The following is a 19382-nucleotide window of genomic DNA, read 5'->3' as shown; positions in this document are numbered from 1 at the left end:
CAACCAAGGACCCAAGAGCAGAGCAAGCCTCAACCTACTTGACTGGAGGAAAGTCTTAACCCCAAATTCAAAACAATGCTAATATCCTTCTCCAGTAGAACTCACACAGGAACCTTCCAGTTTTGCAGTCTACCTAAAGGACCTGCTTGCCTGCAAAGCCCTCATCTGTGAGTGACCATTGGAGCAACAGTATACTACTTCTCCGTGCTTAATTTGTAAAAGAATGACTGCCGGTGCCCAAAGCTCTGCTCCAGCTGTGCGACTGAAAATTGGTACACCTAATACCAAGGTTGTGTAGTGTTCAATTCACTTCAGGCCTCTTTAATCCACTACCAGTCAACGCTGCCCCTTCACTTCATTCTTGCTGATCCCTGCTGTCTCCCTTTGTGTCCGTTTTACTGTCTTTCTCTTCCTCCTTCTTTCCCATTTGTGTTTTTTTCTGTCTTGCTTGGGGTCAATATCTGATAAAGTAAAAAAGTGCTGGTGTCTAAATATTAGTGCCTGTGGGTTCCACCAGGAAGCACCAGCTAAAATTAAGCACTGCCATTTCTCCAAAATACATGATTTACTGGGAAATGCACGAAATAAATGACTTACAAAATTGGAGCTTTAACAAAAGAAGATGGAACCAAAGATCGTTTAAAGCAGGATAGTTCTTTCAATAAACAAGAAACTGCAGTTGTTTTCTAAAGTATTGGGTGTCACAGATTTTACTGATCTCAATTTGTCACCTTAAAGAGAAAGGGTTCTTTATATTGGTGTTTTGAAAGAGAGAAGGGCTCAGTTGTACTTTGTAGATGTGATTTTAAAAGAAGACTGTGCAATACGACCCTTCAATGTCCAGTGGAAAGGCCAAACTGTTTTACCATCATGTTGTATCATTGATTTTGAAGGCAGCAAAGAGGTCCAGAGACTTAAACTACAAAGTGTGCCTTGGAAGAGGCCCTGGGTAGCTCTTCCTTTATTCTCAGTTACTCAGGTTAATATTTCCAGTGAACCAAAGCTTTACCGAATGTATCCAGTGATTTGGGCATTTGATACTGTTTCCAGCAACATTGTCATGCAGTGCTTGCCAAAGATTAGACTGGGATTTGAAAAGTTGTCAGGGTCCCCAAAAGATTTAACAGTAGAGTGATGGTGGTAGGATTTAGAGCTTAAAAGGAAGCATTTATTAGGTTATTGAGGTGTAGGTGTTTGTAGTGCTGCCTAGGTATTGTACGAGTCAGTTCAAGAAGAGACATTTGAGTTTCTAATAGTGAATAGAAACAAGCATTAGGAATTTGAAACCATCTCCATACATTTGATAACTCTCATAGGATCATTGTATCTTGACATGTTATTACTGTGCACCACTGTATTATGGCTACACTTCGGTGAGAATATGGGTGGTAAGCGAAATAGATTAACATCTGGTTTACTAATGTTTGTTTTTTGTCTTAATCTGGGAAGTATTGTATAGTCTTCAAAAGGTATATGTTGAGAGATTTCAATAAAGTCACACAATAGGAAAGAAAAACATCCAAAAACATGCAGTTAAAAAACATAGCATCATTGGGGTATTGGTACAACTCACCAATAGTGCAATAACCTTGTTACATTTTTACTTATCAAAAAGCAATTTTTCTGTGCACACAGGGAAACAACAAAGCAAAAATAGCACATAGAAAAAGACTACCTATAGCAAAAAGGAAACTCAAAAGAACCTAAAAAACAATCAGACACATCCAGGTTGCATATTAAATAAATATAATGTGGCATTGTGGCAGCACACTATTTGCATGATAGACACTCAGCTATGTAATTTACCAATTCCTCAATCTTTGACTCATGAATTATCCAAAAGCTTTTCATTATAATAATGGATGGAAGACTTCAGTTGGGTTTACCACCAAGCAACCCTACAGCAGACCATCACGATACAGATGTCCAAAGAAGGTAAAGTTCTTGACATCTGAATAGTTTGTTTACCAAAGACTACTCCTGATACTCATTCACAGTGTTAAAGAGCCTTTTTCTTTCTTGCATCCCAATCACATATCTTCATCCAGACCATTGCAGTGTATTAACTGAGGCATATGTACTCATAGCATCATGCTGGTGCTGACTTATTAGGGATATGCCCTAGCATAAGGGGGGAGCCCCTGCAGCAAAATGCCAGTCCAGACCTACTGGAGGTAATTTTTTGTATGTGGTTTGCCCATATCTATCAGGATATTGTTCACTCTTGCTCTCTCCGTGCATTGTTGCATTCATTGCAGCATAGCACCAATGCAGGCACCCTTGTGTCATGGTGTAAGGGTGTCTGCTTTGCTGGCAGGATTGTTTTTATGCTGGAAGAGACACCTTGCTACACAAAAATAATCCTTAGATGCTTTTTTCCTGATTCTAAGTGCACTGCAGAAATAGGAAACAACAAGGGGAAATAAATATATTTCTCCTCATTGCACCTCTTTCAGGGCAGCATTGCATTTGGACACATTCCCAGGTTTTCCAGTCTTGCAAAACCTGGGAATGTTCCAAAATCCATGGATGGTTGCATGGGAACATCCATGCTCCACCAATTGAATGTCTTCCCAGGGCAGAGTAATGCAAAGCAGTGACTTGTGCAGCCTTGTGTAACTTCATATTTACCAAGCAACGCAGGGCCAGGCAAGGTGGCCTTGCATCGCTTGGTGAATATGACCTAAGGATTGCGTTGCCCTTGTGAGCCATAGATGACACAAGGGGAATGCAATCCAGTCATAAACCTGGCCCTAGGTTTATAATTGTATATCACCAGTGCTTAAGTTGTAAACAAAAGTGTGCCAGTGCTCAAAACTCTACTTGAAACTCGTGAGCGGGCACAGACTACTGAGGCATCACAATCCTAAAGCCATACCAGTCCTTTTTAATCCATTTACAGCCACTCCCTCCCACTTCAGCTCACTTTTGCAGCTTTCTGCTTTCTCCCTTTCTGGCGCTTTCTCACTTTTCTGTTCCTCTGTCTTTTTCATATGTGTCTTTTACTCGCAGTAAATGCCTAATGCAGAAAAATAAGAGGTAGCTCTAAAAAATAAGTGGTGGTGCCCCCCACCGGAAACCACAGGCTAAAATTAAACACTGCATGTCACATCTGCTTCAAAAACAAATGTTTTCATAATAAAAAGTAGACATGGAAAAATGAAATTAATATTATGATTTATTCTGTCGTACACAACTGCGCGCAAAAGCTGTTTTTCCATGCTGAGTTGCGTCACAACAAAGTTTGCAAATAGGGTGTTCTATAGTTCACATTATGTAAGAATGTTTGTGGCAGGGAAAGACCTAAATCATTCTGCTTTATTTTACTGTGCCTAAAGTAGTGCAGCCTGCTAGAGCAAGCATGTATACCTGATTCAAGGGAAATCTAGTAAAAGCATAAAGTATTGCAGCCTGCTACAGCAAAGACATTGTTGGATGCCAGTTTTAGCGCGTCTGACCTTATTTGGTTAATTGAAATTAATTTGGAAGGGACGCATTTGTAGGACGATGGACCTTTTGACTGGGCTTAGAGTAGTTCTCATCATGAGACCCCATGCCAATACAAATCAATAGCAGTAACAATCAGTAGCATCAACAATCATAAGAGTCAGTAATTTCCACACATCTTGACCTCTCGGCCATGAAAAACAAGACCTTTATGTAAAATTTAGAATGTTTATTTCCATATATTGAAAATGCTAATATCACGTAACAGTTTCAAAATCAAATGGTAAGCACACAGAAACAATACCGGCTGCCCCAAATCTTCTGAAGAATCGCAATTTAATCAAAGCTTGGACCACTACACATTCTAAGGTTACAGTACAAATCAATAGCAAGAATAACTGCGCAAACTAAATGGCATACATTTAGATTCACCAAAAAAAAGACATCAACTGTTATTACATGTAGCGAGCATCATCCGTGAGTGCCCTAACTAACCCTCAGATTAGAATAGCATGTTTGGGCTTCATGCAAAACAATTTAGTCAACACAAATTTGGAAAACATCTAACTATTGATCTATCAAGATTAGCGGTTGGTACCTAGGGACAAAAGCAAATAGACATAACAATAAATAACATTGTCTTATACATTGCCTTGGTATGGTTCAGCAAGTTGTGACAGTCTTCATCAATTGGACATCAGTTCGGTCAGCAAGGTATTGGAATTCAGCATTAAAGTTCTGGAAAGAAATGTCTCAAGAATAGACATACAGAACATCGCTTCTTGGCAACTAAGTTAAGGAAAGTTAAGCATGTCTCCTCTCGGGATGGTCAAGAAAATAATGGCGTATCTCCTGTCGGTGCAGACTTGCTAAGTTAGATTTCCTAAAACTACTTCCCACGTTGCTGTTGGTCTAGGAATCATACATTTACTTTTAGTCCAATAAAAGTAGAACTACAAATTTTAAGTATTTACTAGTACACAATTCACATGTCGATGATTGGCTCCTCTTCTCATGTTCCCGTCCTTGGGCTTATCAGGTAACAAATTTGTATCAGCTTATACTCCAGTCAGTGCATCCATTGTGTTCTCCTGGGAAGGTCGCCTTTTCACACACTAAGTTATACAATGTATCCTTAGCTAATACAGCATGTTCTAGCAAGCAGTTCTCATGTGAAAGAATTTCAGCTACTAGCATTTGGTCATTGCAGTGGAAAATCACAATTTAATTCTCAATCCCTCCTCTGATGACTAAGGCCCTCATTATGAACATGGCGGTCTGTCCTGCACCGGTGGTGGCGGCAGAAACCGCCAACAGAGGAGCGGTCCAGACCGCCAAATAATGAACCAAACGAAACTCTTGCATCCCTGGCACCACCCACCGCCAGGAAAGAAGTCCCGCTGACGACAGCAGAGTCCGCCTACAGGCGGTCGGAAAAGCCCAACCCGCCCATCAAATTATGAACACCATTCCGCCGCCAGTTCCGGGACGGGAACCACCGCCAAACAAAGCCAGGCAGAAATTAAACAAATAGAAGGAAACACTCACTGGAGTACTACAAAACGTGCAGCGGTAGCCATGGACAGAGAGCTGCAGATCATGCCAACCTTGCTCTTTGCCATATATCTACGTGACCGAGACCGCCGACGAAGACGACGATGGTAAGTACCGAACCTATGACACAAAGGAGGAAAGGGCAAAGTTACATACCCACCCACTACACCCACCCCACAAAGCCCCCCACCCATTCCCAGCAGCACTAGACAGACACCCCACACCAAGAGGGATGTACCCGACCGGAGGCCACTGCAACATGGCCATAGGACATACAATAGCCCCATACACATAACTCACTTAAACAAACACCAGGGTGGAACTGCATGCAGCCCAAATACAGGCCACACCTAAACTTTATTAACTCACTCAGTGAGCTAGATGAAGCAAACAGGGTCAACGGCCAGTCCAACAAGATTCAATTGTCCCTGGTCACAACTAGCCACACCTGACTCCCACAAGTGCTGGGTACTCCACAAAACGGGGCACCATAGGGGGATCCAGGCACCTCACGGACTGGGGGTGGGGGGGTGTAGGTGGGGATTTACGACAGGGGTGGGACTTAGACTTGCGGGAGGAGGTTGGAGGGGGGTGGGCTTCTCCTTTGAAGGGGGTAGGGGCTTTTTGGCTTGGGTGGAGCTTGATGCCTTGGGCAACGAGCGGGCCTTCTTCTTCACTGGAGAAGGGGCACAGGAATGGGAAGGCTTGACCGGGGTGGGCTGAGATGTGGAAGGTGCGGAAAGAGCAAGGAGGTGGGCACGTTTTGGGACAAGACGGGGTAGGCCAGTGGGTTCGAACAGGTCTACATGGGAGTGGAAAAGTTTCTTGGGAGCAAGTGGAGGCAGAGGGAGTTGATGTATGGGGTGTAGGTGTGCGTGTAGTGGGTGCCGGTGACTGCACAGTATGCTGTGGTGTGGTGGATGTCTGATGGGTGGGTGTCTTGCTTTGTTTGAGTGTTTTGGGAGGTGGGGATGGACACAGTGGGAGAAGACAGACAGCTAGTGTGGATGTATGTTGTGTGTGTGTCTGCAAGTCGGGTCAATGTGCTGCATGTGTCAACTACAGTGGAGGTGGTGAGTTCAGGTGTGGTGTATGGGGTGCATGTATGGCTGTCTGCTATTGTGGTGAGTGCAGGAAGAGGAGCAGTAACAGTGAGTGACGGTGCAGTGCATGAGGGTGTGTATGTAGAGGGGACAGATGAGGCGGAAGAGGCGGGCACACTGGGGGAAGTGGACATTGTTGTGTGTCCATGTGTATGTTGGCTGTGTGAATGCTTGTGGTGGGAGGTGTGGTGCTTGTGTTTAGAAGTGTGTTTTTTATGTGTTGAAGTGCTTGGCTGCATGTCTGAATGTGTGCCTTGGACGGGTAAATGGAGTGGGGTGCTGGAAGGGGTAGAGGAGGTTGGAGGGGGGACGGAATGGCCAGGGAAACTGGCTGCCAGCCAAGAGGAGGCCAGAGCCTGAAAAGATCTCTGTAAGGCAGACACGGCACCGTGAATGCCATCCAGATAGGCATTAGTCTGCTGCACCTCTGATGCTAGCCCCTGGAATGCACTGACGATGGTTTTCTGCCCTACAGAGATGGTTCTCAGGAGGTCAATAGCCTCCTCTGTGAGGGCAGCAGGGCTGACTGGGGCAGGGGAGGAGGTGCCTGGGGCGAAGGAGACGCCCACCTTCCTGGGTGGGGGGCGGGCACGGCCAACTCGGTGGGTAGCAGAAGGGAGGGCACTGATGGTATGGGTGGTGGCGGAAGATGTCACAGTCGTGATTAGTCCACTAGTGTCTGCCACCGCCAGAGGACCCCCATCAGAGGAGGTTTCAGTGTCACTACCACTGGTGGTAGTAGCATCCCCCGTGAAAGTCCCCTCGCCCTCCCACCCACTCATCCCCTGGGAGTCCATTGTCTCTGCCTCTGAGGATCCGTGGGCTGCTGTCTCCCCACTAGCCGCTGCCTCAGCTTCCTCACCTGATGTTGATGCTGTACCAGACAAACACAAGAGAACAGGGATGGGGAGACAAAACAGGAGAGACACTTGTAAGTAGCTGAATGCTGATACACAATGGCCAGACATACACCTACCCAGCAGACACACCCAACAAGCTGCACTGTGCATTAGGCCCATGACCATGGCCCTGACTACCGAGAAGTAAAGTGACCTACACCCATATCCTGTCATTGCATTGAAGCTAAGGTAGGTGAAACGTGACAGGGACACCCCTACACCCTTTGGGGAGCAGACAGTAGCTGGACACCAGTCAAAACCCTGCTCTAAGGCCCATGACCCTATCACACACACACTGATCCTTCCAGGCTGAAGTATGGGCTGTGAGTACTCACCCCCTTGTGACTGCTGTGCAGCCTTCAAGCGCCCATCAGGTCTGGGTACGCCACCGCCAGGATCCTTCACAATAAGGGGGTCAGTGCCCGACGGGCACTCCTACCACGCTGGGAGGACTTCCCCAGCTGGGCCTCACTGATCTTCTGCGCCCAGCGCCGCAGGTCCTCCCACCTCTTCCGACAGTGGGTGCTCCACCGGTTGTAGACCCCCAGGGTCCATACCTCATTGGTGATGGCATGCCAATGTGCCCACTTCTGGTGGGCGCTGACCTAGTAGGGAGACACAGAGAAGAAACACAGAGGTCAGGCACCTGCACAATGGCAATAGCTGGCTGATTGTTAGACATAGGACAGACCGTACTCCCAGAAATGCAGGACAGTGGCACACAGCATTCCATGCACCAAGCCCCATCCTGGCTCACAGGAATGCACATCAGAGCAATCCACTCCATCCATTACACACACAGTGCCCCCCAAACCCGGACTCACCTGTACCTCTGGCCGGCTGTAGGGTCTGCCGTACAGGGGCAAGACCCCTTCCACCAGTTTCTCCACTTCTTCCTGGGTGAAGGCCGGGGCCCTTTCCCCTGCACCACATGGAACATCCATAGCCAGCGGCAGGCCACAGCAGTACACAGAGTGGAGTACTTCTCCGCACAAGATCAGGGAGTCAAGTGAGCACACAATGACGAATGCGCGTACGTTCCACGGCGGAATGCACCATCACCGCCGGCGGCGATCATGATATGCCAAGATTCCCCATTGGCATCCATATTAACCTATGAGGGTGCGAACAGCGGTACACACCGCCGAACGCTGTGACGTCAATCGCTAGCGGTCTTAGGTCACTTCCACAACGAAGGGGCAGAACTTCAGAGGGCAGACATTTTGCCATCACCTACGCATCTTGAAATTCAATTTAATCACAATGCTGGGCCTACTAGCCATATGATTCACATATGTCTCTATCCATAGAGTATATTATCACACATGATTTACTCCGTTCCCTCTCAGTGGTGACAATGTACATCTGTCAGGTTGCAGTTACTGTACAGATACTACTATGAAGAATGCAGTGAATGTGTTTAGCAAATATGCCTGTGTATGTGTGCACATGACTCCTTGTTCTTACCCCTCACAGGTACAGACCCTTGTGGCGAGGAAGGGCACCTTCTGTGTACAGACCACTTGTGGATATGGGGACCATGGTGGAGCGTCAGATCATTATCACTTACAGACTCACACATGCAACTATTCAGGACCTATGTGCATTACTGGATCCTACACTGACTCCCGGAAATCGAAATCAGCATGCCATTCCAACTGAGGTGCAGGTGCTCTCCGCACTCCATTTCCTGGCAACAAGCTCCTTTCAAGTGACAGTGGGCATGGGTGCTGGTTTCTCACAGCCAATGTTCAGCCAGGTACTTACAAGATTTCTAAATGCATTTGTACAACATCTGCAATCCTATGTGCGATTCCCCCAAAGTGCTGATCTCCCTGCCATCAAGTCAGACTTCTATGCCTTTGCAAACATTCCCCATGTTCTTGGTGCCATTGATGGAACCCACATACCCATCATCCCCCCAAAGAGTGAGTGAACAGGTGTACAGAAACAGGAAGTTTCACTCCATGAACATCCAATTGGTATGTACAGCAGACCAGTACATATCCTATGTGAATGCCATGTTTCCTGGTTCTGCCATGATTCATGTGTTTTGAGGAACAGTAGTGTGCCACAAAAGATGGAAACAACTCCAAGAGGACAGAGGGTGGATCATAGGTAAGTGTGCCTGTCACTAACTGACACATTGCTGAAAAACAGCCTGTCAGACTAAGGACATTCCAATGACGACTCTGTATTGACCATTTCTCTAGGTGATTCTGGCTATCCAAACTTGCGTTGGCTCCTGACACCAGTGAGGAATCCCAGGATGGATGCAGAGAGGAAATACAATGAGTCCCATGGACGTACTAGGAGGGTGATAGAGCGTACCATAGGTCTCCTGAAGGCTAGAGTTTGTGCCTACATGTCTCTGGGGGTGGGCCGGGAATCCCACCGACAGGGTCCTGGCGGGGAGTGGTGGTGTGGGAATGTTTGGCGGGGTTGGGTTTTTTGTTCATTATATGGGTGGTTTCCATTCGCCGCCACCGGCGGTATTCTGTTCACCGCCGCCACAGCGGTCGGCGGTCTTCCCCGCCATGTTTATAATGAGCGCCTAAATATGTCATCACATCTACATCTTCCTACACAAATTTTCTGCTTCAGCTACAATTTGTCATTTCTATCCCTCTTAATCTTCGTTCCCTTTTCAAATTTTCCCTTTTCATTTCTTCCCTCATCTGATCATTTTTGAATCACTTTAATTTAATCATGTGACACAATTTACATATTCCCAATGCTCCAATTATGCACATCACAATAATCAATATCCCTTATATTTTTTCAATATTATCCATTTCCCAATGTTGATGAGCCAATTTTCCACTGAAGCAAAACCTTTGCCAACTTTTCCCAAAGTCCTGGTTCTTTCAACTCTTTCAAATCAGCACTTTCATCAGTCAGATTAGTAAGTAAGGGCCAGATGTAGCAAACGTTTGCGACTCGCAAACGGGCCGATTCGCAATTTGCGACGGTGCAAAATCGGAAATGGGATGCAAAAAGCCCATTTCCGACTCGCAAAAAGCAATGGGACCCGTTTGCGAGTCGCATCCGTTGCGACCCCATTTTGCGACCCGCAAATTGCAAGTCGCAATTTGCGAGTCGCAAACCTTATGCAATTGCAACTCGCAAATTGCGACTAGTCGCAAAAAGCCCAGTTTGCATGTCCCATTTACCACTAACTCAGAGCAGGTGGTAACCATTACCAAAGTATAAAAGGGGACCCAGAAGGCATCTGGGTTACTCAAGATGGCGGAGATATACCTGATAGCAGTGAGGAGGAGAGTCTACGCAGCCCAGCAGAGGAGGAGGAGGGGCCACAGACAGGAGAAGATATATAGAACCAGGCAGACTCTTTTTCAGCAAACTGAAGAGGAGATCTATGACAAATACCGCCTTAGCAGCGCAGGCATTCTAGAATTAATAGATTTACTGAAACCACAGCTAGAACACAAGACTCTGCGTGGCTGCGCCATCCCTACGCATGTGCAAGTACTATGCGCACTGCACCTCTTGGCCTCAGGGAGCTATCAGGGGGTCATTGCCGTGGCAGGTGGGATAACCCAAAGTGCAGTGTCAAGGTTCCTCAGGGCATTCCTAGATGCCTTAGTCACGCACATGTCTCACTTCATATACTTACCAAGGAATGAGGCAGAAATTAACAGCACCAAGCTGGACTTTTACCGCATTGTCCACTTTCCTCATGTCATAGGGTGTGTAGATGGGACACACATTCAAATATGCCCCCCTGCTAATCTGGAACACATTTTCCGCAACAGGAAGTGTACCCACTCACTCAACATACAGGTTGTTTGTGATGCCCATTATGTCATCACGGACATCGTAGCTAAGTTTCCTGGCAGTACCCATGACTCATACATTTTTAGGCATAGTGGGATACATCAACGCCTGGAACGTGGGGAATTTGGAGACGGTTACCTCCTAGGTAGAGCCACAGACACATGCAGACATACACACAGGTCACTGTGCACGACAATCTGGACTTCCTAACCGTGTACTTTTGTGCCCAACAGGTGACAGTGCATATGCTCTCAGGTCTTGGATCATGACTCAGTTTTTAACACCCAGAACTGAATCAGAGAGGCAATACAACAGTGCGCATAAGAGGACCAGGAACCTGATCGAGCGCACCTTCGGACTGCTGAAGGCAAGATTCAGATGCCTCCACCGCAGTGGAGGCGCCCTCCAATACACCCCCATTAGCGCTTTCAAAATTGTGGTCGCATGCGCCATCCTCCACAACATAGCCACCCGACGGGGGCTACCTCTCACCCCTGCAGACCCAGATCCTGATGATGAAGAGCAAGAACAACCACATCGCCATCATGGGGATAGGAGTCTAGCTAATCAAGGCAGACTGAGACGGGACCACATTGCAACGCAATATTTTGGACGGTACGTGTCAACTCCCACCATACTCACCTATTAACCATTTGTTAAGTGGAACAAAAATAACTGTTTTATTAATGTCATGAAGAAACTATATACAAGTTGAAATTGTCCATGGGCAGGAAAATGCCAACCAGTCATGTGGCACATTAACGCCATGTGCCACATTAATCTGTCCTGGCTGTTATCTATGATCTCCTGCCCCTCCTGCCAGCCTGGCTGGTCCCTGCTGCGTCCATGGTGCTGTGCCTACCACTCCTCAGCACCCTACTGTCAGTGGCAGAGACACTGCTCACTGTTGAGCCCTCCTCCCAGGTGTATTTGTTAACTTCCTGGCTGTGATGCCATCATCATGTGCCAGGAAGTGTTTCCAGAGTGTTCTGGTATGCTTTCTGGAGTGTTCTGCTGCATCTGCAAGCATTTTTGAAGGTATTCGCAATTTGCGACACCCACTCGCTAATTGCGAGTTCGTTTTTGCACACTCGCAAACAGCGACCTCGCAAACTGCGGACTCGCACACAGCGTTGCGAGTCCGGCTGCGAGTCGCAAAATCGGATCGCTTTTTTTCTGGCATTCCAATTTGCGACTCGAATTTTGCGAGTCGCATCAACTCGCAAAATGCGAGTCGCAATTTTTATTTTTGCTACATCTGGCCCTCAGTTTCTCATGTATTTGTTATTATCAGGAATATATGAGCAACAATGCTTTGAATTAAGTATTTTGTAAACTCCGCCATCCTTTGCTAAAAGAATGTCTAATACAAGGTGGTTCTGAAGAGTCATAGGGCCAGATGTAGCAAAAAAAAAAATTGCGACTCGCATTTTGCGAGTTGATGCGACTCGCAAAATGCGAGTCGCAAATTGGAATGCCAGAAAAAAAAGCGATCCGATTTTGTGACTCGCAGCCGGACTCGCAACGCTGTGTGCGAGTCCGCAGTTTGCGAGGTCGCTGTTTGCGAGTGTGCAAAAAACGAACTCGCAATTAGCGAGTGGGTGTCGCAAATTGCGAATACCTTCAAAATTGCTTGCAGATGCAGCAGAACACTCCAGAAAGCATACCAGAACACCCTGGAAACACTTCCTGGCACATGATGATGACATCACAGCCAGGAAGTTAACAAATACACCTGGGAGGAGGGCTCAACAGTGAGCAGTGTCTCTGCCACTCACAGTAGGGTGCTGAGGAGTGGTAGGCACAGCACCATGGACGCAGCAGGGACCAGCCAGGCTGGCAGGAGGGGCAGGAGATCATAGATAACAGCCAGGACAGATTCATGTGGCACATGGCGTTAATGTGCCACTTGACTGGTTGGCATTTTCCTGCCCATGATCAATTTCAACTTGTATATAGTTTCTTCATGACATTAATAAAACAGTTATTTTTGTTCCACTTAACAAATGGTTAATAGGTGAGTATGGTGGGAGTTGACACGTACCGTCCAAAATATTGCGTTGCAATGTGGTCCCGTCTCAGTCTGCCTTGATTAGCTAGACTCCTATCCCCATGATGGCGATGTGGTTGTTCTTGCTCTTCATCATCAGGATCTGGGTCTGCAGGGGTGAGAGGTAGCCCACGTCGGGTGGCTATGTTGTGGAGGATGGCGCATGCGACCACAATTTTGAAAGCGGTAATGGGGGTGTATTGGAGGGCGCCTCCACTGCGGTGGAGGCATCTGAATCTTGCCTTCAGCAGTCTGAAGGAGCGCTCGATCAGGTTCCTGGTCCTCTTATGCGCACTGTTGTATTGCCTCTCTGATTCAGTTCTGGGAGTTAAAAACTGAGTCATGATCCAAGGCCTGAGAGCATATGCACTGTCACCTGTTGGGCACAAAAGTACACGGCTAGGAAGTCCAGATTGTCGTGCACAGTGACCTGTGTGTATGTCTACAAGTGTCTGTGGCTCTACCTAGGAGGTAACCGTCTCCAAATTCCCCACGTTCCAGGCGTTGATGTATCCCACTATGCCTAAAAATGTATGAGTCATGGGTACTGCCAGGAAACTTAGCTACGATGTCCGTGATGACATAATGGGCATCACAAACAACCTGTATGTTGAGTGAGTGGGTACACTTCCTGTTGCGGAAAATGTGTTCCAGATTAGCAGGGGGGCATATTTGAATGTGTGTCCCATCTACACACCCTATGACATGAGGAAAGTGGACAATGCGGTAAAAGTCCAGCTTGGTGCTGTTAATTTCTGCCTCATTCCTTGGTAAGTATATGAAGTGAGACATGTGCGTGACTAAGGCATCTAGGAATGCCTTGAGGAACCTTGACACTGCACTTTGGGATACCCCACCTGCCACGGCAATGACCCCCTGATAGCTCCCTGAGGCCAAGAGGTGCAGTGCGCATAGCACTTGCACATGCGTAGGGATGGCGCAGCCACGCAGAGTCTTGTGTTCTAGCTGTGGTTTCAGTAAATCTATTAATTCTAGAATGGCTGCGCTGCTAAGGCGGTATTTGTCATAGATCTCCTCTTCAGTTTGCTGAAGAAGAGTCTGCCTGGTTCTATATATCTTCTCCTGTCTGTGGCCCCTCCTCCTCCTCTGCTGGGCTGCGTAGACTCTCCTCCTCACTGCTATCAGGTATATCTCCGCCATCTTGAGTAACCCAGATGCCTTCTGGGTCCCCTTTTATACTTTGGTAATGGTTACCACCTGCTCTGAGTTAGTGGTAAATGGGACATGCAAACTGGGCTTTTTGCGACTAGTCGCAATTTGCGAGTTGCAAGTGCATAAGGTTTGCGACTCGCAATTTGCGGGTCGCAAAATGGGGTCACAACGGATGCGACTCGCAAACGGGTCCCATCGCTTTTTGCGAGTCGGAAATGGGCTTTTTGCATCCCATTTCCGATTTTGCACTGTCGCAAATTGCGAATCGGCCCGTTTGCGAGTCGCAAACGTTTGCTACATCTGGCCCATAGATCTTAAATCAGCCATTTCTGTATCCATTAGGTTCATGGCTTCTGAAAAATTTGTCAACATGTTATCCACAATAGTAGACAACTTTTGAATCTTTATAGAATTCAGAACAACTCCTACTGAAGGAATCATTGCTCATAATATATCTCCCACTATACCAGAAGGAGACTATCTATTTGGTTTAGGATGATGTAATTAAGTCAATTTCAGTAATCCTTTCAAGTCATGCTGGAATATCTTTGGGAAAACTATCCTCAAGTAACATGTGCCATACCATCCTCTTGGAATTTGGTAATAAGCATTTGACCCACAAACGTAATAGATTCCAGAAATCGCTGGATCCTGCCTTTCAACATTAACGTCCATTTACTCTGAAACAAAAACACATGTCTACATTCTCTCGGTCCCACAAACAAAGTGCCAGTACTAGATTTAGGCCCACATACACACAAAGCTTTCCTACATGTTGCACATCTAAAACTAATTTCCCTTGTGTTTTTATTTCACTAAATGCGTTATCATTTCTAAAAGTCCTATTCTCTAAACCCTTTTCTAACTTCTCCCTTAATGCCTTTCTCCTGTCATCTGTCTGATGTTAGAAGTTCTTTTCTAGTGTTGTAAACAAGCATGTCAAGCTATTTTTATGCGCTAATGTAGGCTCAAAAAATCCTCTCACAAGTTTTATATGGTTCTGCTTAGCTACTCTACTCAAGTACTTAATTATGGGGACAAACGAAAATACAACGTCATGGTTAGAATAGAAATACTCGATGTACTCCTGGTTATAGAATCTTGTTCGTAGCAGACTACAGCTTATCCCATAAGTGAGAGGCAAACTATGATAGGTAACTCCTCCTTCGATTTATGAAGGAATCTGCATGCATCATCTCAACATACTCACTCAATAAGCACTAGAAGACATTAGAAGAAAGTTCTCCTTGTGCACTGTCTTAAGTGCAGATACTTCTCATCTAACCTGAACGTCTCTAGTTCTGTAAATGCAGTAATTCCCACAATCAGTATCAAGCACACTACCAAACACACAATTGCCAAACCAATACTCATGTATTTACAGCACCTATTCTTCCTACCCTACTGGCTAAGGTTACTCATGATCTGTAAAGAATCAGTAAGTAGAAGAGAAAAACAGTAACTATGCCGCAAAAATTAAAAACAAAATCTTTAATCTTCTTTCAGTAGTTATTTACAGCTTTCAGTCTCACTTTTAGGATCCTTTGTCAAAATCGATTATATTGTCAAAATCAGTTTAGCATCGTGTCAAATCAGGGTTTCTCGTCAACCCAGGTTTTCAAAAGTCTTTTCCGGTTACTTTCAACAGTCTCTTTTTCTTTGTACTTTCTCAGCTTGTCATTTGAACAGTTCAGTTCCTTGGCTTCCTTCAAGTGCCAAAATATTGACCTTGAATGTCTCGATCAAATCAATAAGACAAAAATTCTCTTTACCACTCACTTGTTGTTGCATATGCCTATTCAAGACCAGCGCACCTTCCATTTGCTATTCTCTTTCTTTTCAACTTTCGGTCTCCATTCAATTCTCCTTCACTCAGGTCTTCTCTTTTTGTTGTGTCTAATTCTTCCTCAATTGTTGTCACACCAATTGCTTCCTTTCTCTTTGCTTGTGACTCAGTGCTTGAACTTGAAAATTCTTCTTCCTCTGCAGGATTTTCTCTTGATGGACCTATGACTGGTTCAGGAGGAATCAGACCACATTTGCTTTGATCCCCCTGACCTCGTTTCCCCTTAGGGTCTGGCGTTTGCTCAATAAGGCCCTTATTTATACTTTTTGGTGCAAAACTGCACTAGAGCAGTTTTGCACCAAAAAGTTTAGCACCCGCTTGCACCATTTCTGTGCACCAGCCGGGCACCATATTTATGAAATGTTGCAAGCCGGTGCAAAGGGTAGGCTAGAGTAAAACAAAATGACTTTAGCCGGTGGGGCTGGTGGTATAGAAGAAGGGGGTTTAGCACCAAAAAATGACTTTAGGCAGGTTAGAGTAAAAAAAAATGACTCTAACCAGATTAGCGTCATTTTATGGTGCTAAACCTACCATGCCGCACGACTCCTGCCTTAGGAAAGGCAGGAGTCATGCCCACCACCCAATGGCCAGCACAGGGGACAAGGATTCCCTGGGCATGGCCATTGCACCCTGTGCCATGTATGGGGGCCCATAACAGGGCCCCCTATGGCACTTTAAAAAATAAAATACAATACTTACCTGTACTTATTGGTACTTACCTGGGATGGGGTTCCCCATCCTCCGCAGTTCCTCTGGTGTGGGTGCCCCTGAGGCCTGGGGAGGACACCTGCGGCCTTATTCTATGGTGTTCCACCATGGAAATAGGCCCACAGGTCCCCTAACGCCTGCCATGACCCAGGAGTTAAAAAACGGGGCAAAGCAAGCTTTGCACCATTTTTTGACCCCTCCTCCCTCCCGTGCACAATTGTTGTACAAGAGTATAAACATGGTGTTAAGGCCATAGAGTCATTTTTTGCACGGGAACGCCTACCTTGCATCTCATTAAGGCAAGGTAGGTTTCCACTTCCAAAAAGTGATTTTAACTCCATAAATTTGGTGCTAGATGAGGTCAGGAAAGCTCTCTGTGACCATAACTGGCCAAAATCATGCACTATTCCAAATCACTACTGGCTATCATTATCAATGGTAACTTTAAGGTGAGCTTCAAGTATGCCAGAATTTGTGCACACAGCATATCCTGCTCTAAGTATTCCCATATTGTCCCTTAGACAGGAACCATCAACAATCATAATTTGGTCATTTTGTTATAATCGGGTATCTCTAATATCAGGTCTCGGTTTTGTGCACAGATCAGTTACTTCAAGACAATCATATTCAATGTCTTCTAATTTTTCAATCTCAACATTTTCATTCTGGAGTAAAGTTGCCGGGTTTAGCACTGTATATATTTTCAATTACACATTAAGATGCTCGTCTCATAGCGAACCAATCTGACACCTGTCAAGTACTGCATCTTGGTCCTGCTGAGTAAAACTTCAGTGGAGTGAGGGACCATAATAGTCTGGGGATGTCACTGTAGTGGGTTGTTCTTAGCTGTTACATCAAGATGGATAGAGGAATGGACCTGACCACTCTTTATGGTATGAGGATGTTATTATTTATTTGGTTTCTATCTGTGGAGATCAGTCTTACATAATACGTTTCTTGCTTAGTTGTTCTTTGTTTCTTCCTGTTGTCTTCTGCTCTTTCTGTTCTTGTCTATGGCTTTGTTTATATTGTTCTTTCTCTTTTTGCCTTTTTAGATGTTGTCTCAGGGATCTCATTAGAAGTACTTTCCACCACAGGCCGGATTCCAGGGAACAGAGAACAGAATTGAAAGAAAAGGTAAGTGGACCGTGTTTTCCTGTTTACATATTGTTGTATTCAGAGAGGTGGGGAGAAAGAGGTAAAGAAAGACTGGGAAAAGAAGAATTCAAAAGGGAGAGATAAGCATGTGCACACAAAAAAGTCTTCTCTTAGTATAGTGAAGGATAGTGTTCAAATCTTGTGCTACTATCTCTTCATTTAAGTTGATATGATATTATAAAATTGTGCAAGTAAAATGTGGAGCCCGATAATGATGGTGCCCGACATTTTAAAACAAACACTTCTCCCTTTTGTTCAATGTTAAGCTTCTCCCTCTCCCTCCCTCATTCTGTCCTCCCCTCCTCCCCATTTCCACAAATACTTTGTAGGATTATGCATGCAGGCACATACCTGCATGATCCACGTCCCTCCAGGGACGTGGCAGGTTCTCTCATTTCCTCTTGCGTCTGGTCCCTCTCTCATTGGGCGGATCAGTTAGCTTGTCCTTTATCCGTCGCACAAGTCTCCTTCTCCGACACTCGGTCTCTTCAGTGTTCTCTCACCCGTGTCTTCTCTTTCTGGTATCTGCTCTCGCTCTTCTTTTATTCTCACGTTTTCCTCTTCCTCTCCTTCTGTTCTGCCTTGCATCGCTCTCTAATCCTGAATATCCGGGTTTGCATGGATGATCCAGTTCCGTTTACTCTCGAGAGTGCCCCCGGGGTACTGAGTTGTATCCTGTAGGTGCCGAGCAGCTCTGTTACAGTCCCATTAAAATGCCTTCTCACTGTGCGAGGCTCTGTCCAACTGCTGCAAATGCACGCAAACAGCCAGGTAAAGCTGCTGCAACTGGATTCAAAGTAGCTGATAAATATGCTACTGGGCAGTTTACACCTCCATGGACTTTTGGTCAAGACAGAAAAGGAAAATACATCACACTCAGGACAAAATAATTTGAAGGGCTTAGTGTAGTCAGGCATTCCCAAAGCCGGGGCTTTGCCCAAACTCTCTCTCAATTCAGAAAATGCTTTCATACAAGCCTGATCTAACACTAGGGGATCAGTGACTTCTTTGTGAGTCAGCTTCTGCAATGGCTTTGAAATGACCAAAAAATTAGGAATCCATTGGCAACAGTAGCCTACCATCCCCAAAACATCCTGACTTCTCTATGTGTGGCTGACGGATTCATCTGCAATATGGCTGTGACCCTTTCTGTGGATATTTTCCTTATTCCCTTCTCAATCTGGTGACCCAAGTTTTTTACTTTTTTCTGACAGTATTGCAATTTAAGTGGGGACACTTTGGCCCTCATTATGACATTGGCAGTAAATTCCACTTACCGCCATGATGACTGCCACCAACATACCGCCACTGCGGCGGTTATCCATTCACCGTATTATGATACACACACCAATCCGTCACTATTCAGCCACAGACACAAGTCCGCCACACCAAAGGTCAGTGATAAACTGACCGCATCCCAACCCACACCGTTACGCCAACAGAACAAAGCCCATCACATTATGACCCACAAATCACCACTGCGGACATTTAACCGTGGTAAACCATTAGCGGTACGTACCGCCGCGCTCAAAAAACACACACATACAAAGCAACACTACATTGGTCAATTTAAATAACACACACATGATACCCATACACACACCACACCCAAACACCCACACCACTATAAAACACCCACCCAGATT

This window comes from Pleurodeles waltl, chromosome 2_1, assembly GCF_031143425.1.
Source record: "Pleurodeles waltl isolate 20211129_DDA chromosome 2_1, aPleWal1.hap1.20221129, whole genome shotgun sequence".
Taxonomy (NCBI): Eukaryota; Metazoa; Chordata; class Amphibia; order Caudata; family Salamandridae; genus Pleurodeles; species Pleurodeles waltl.
The sequence above is the reverse complement of the archived record's forward strand: the minus strand, read 5'-3'. Positions refer to the sequence as shown.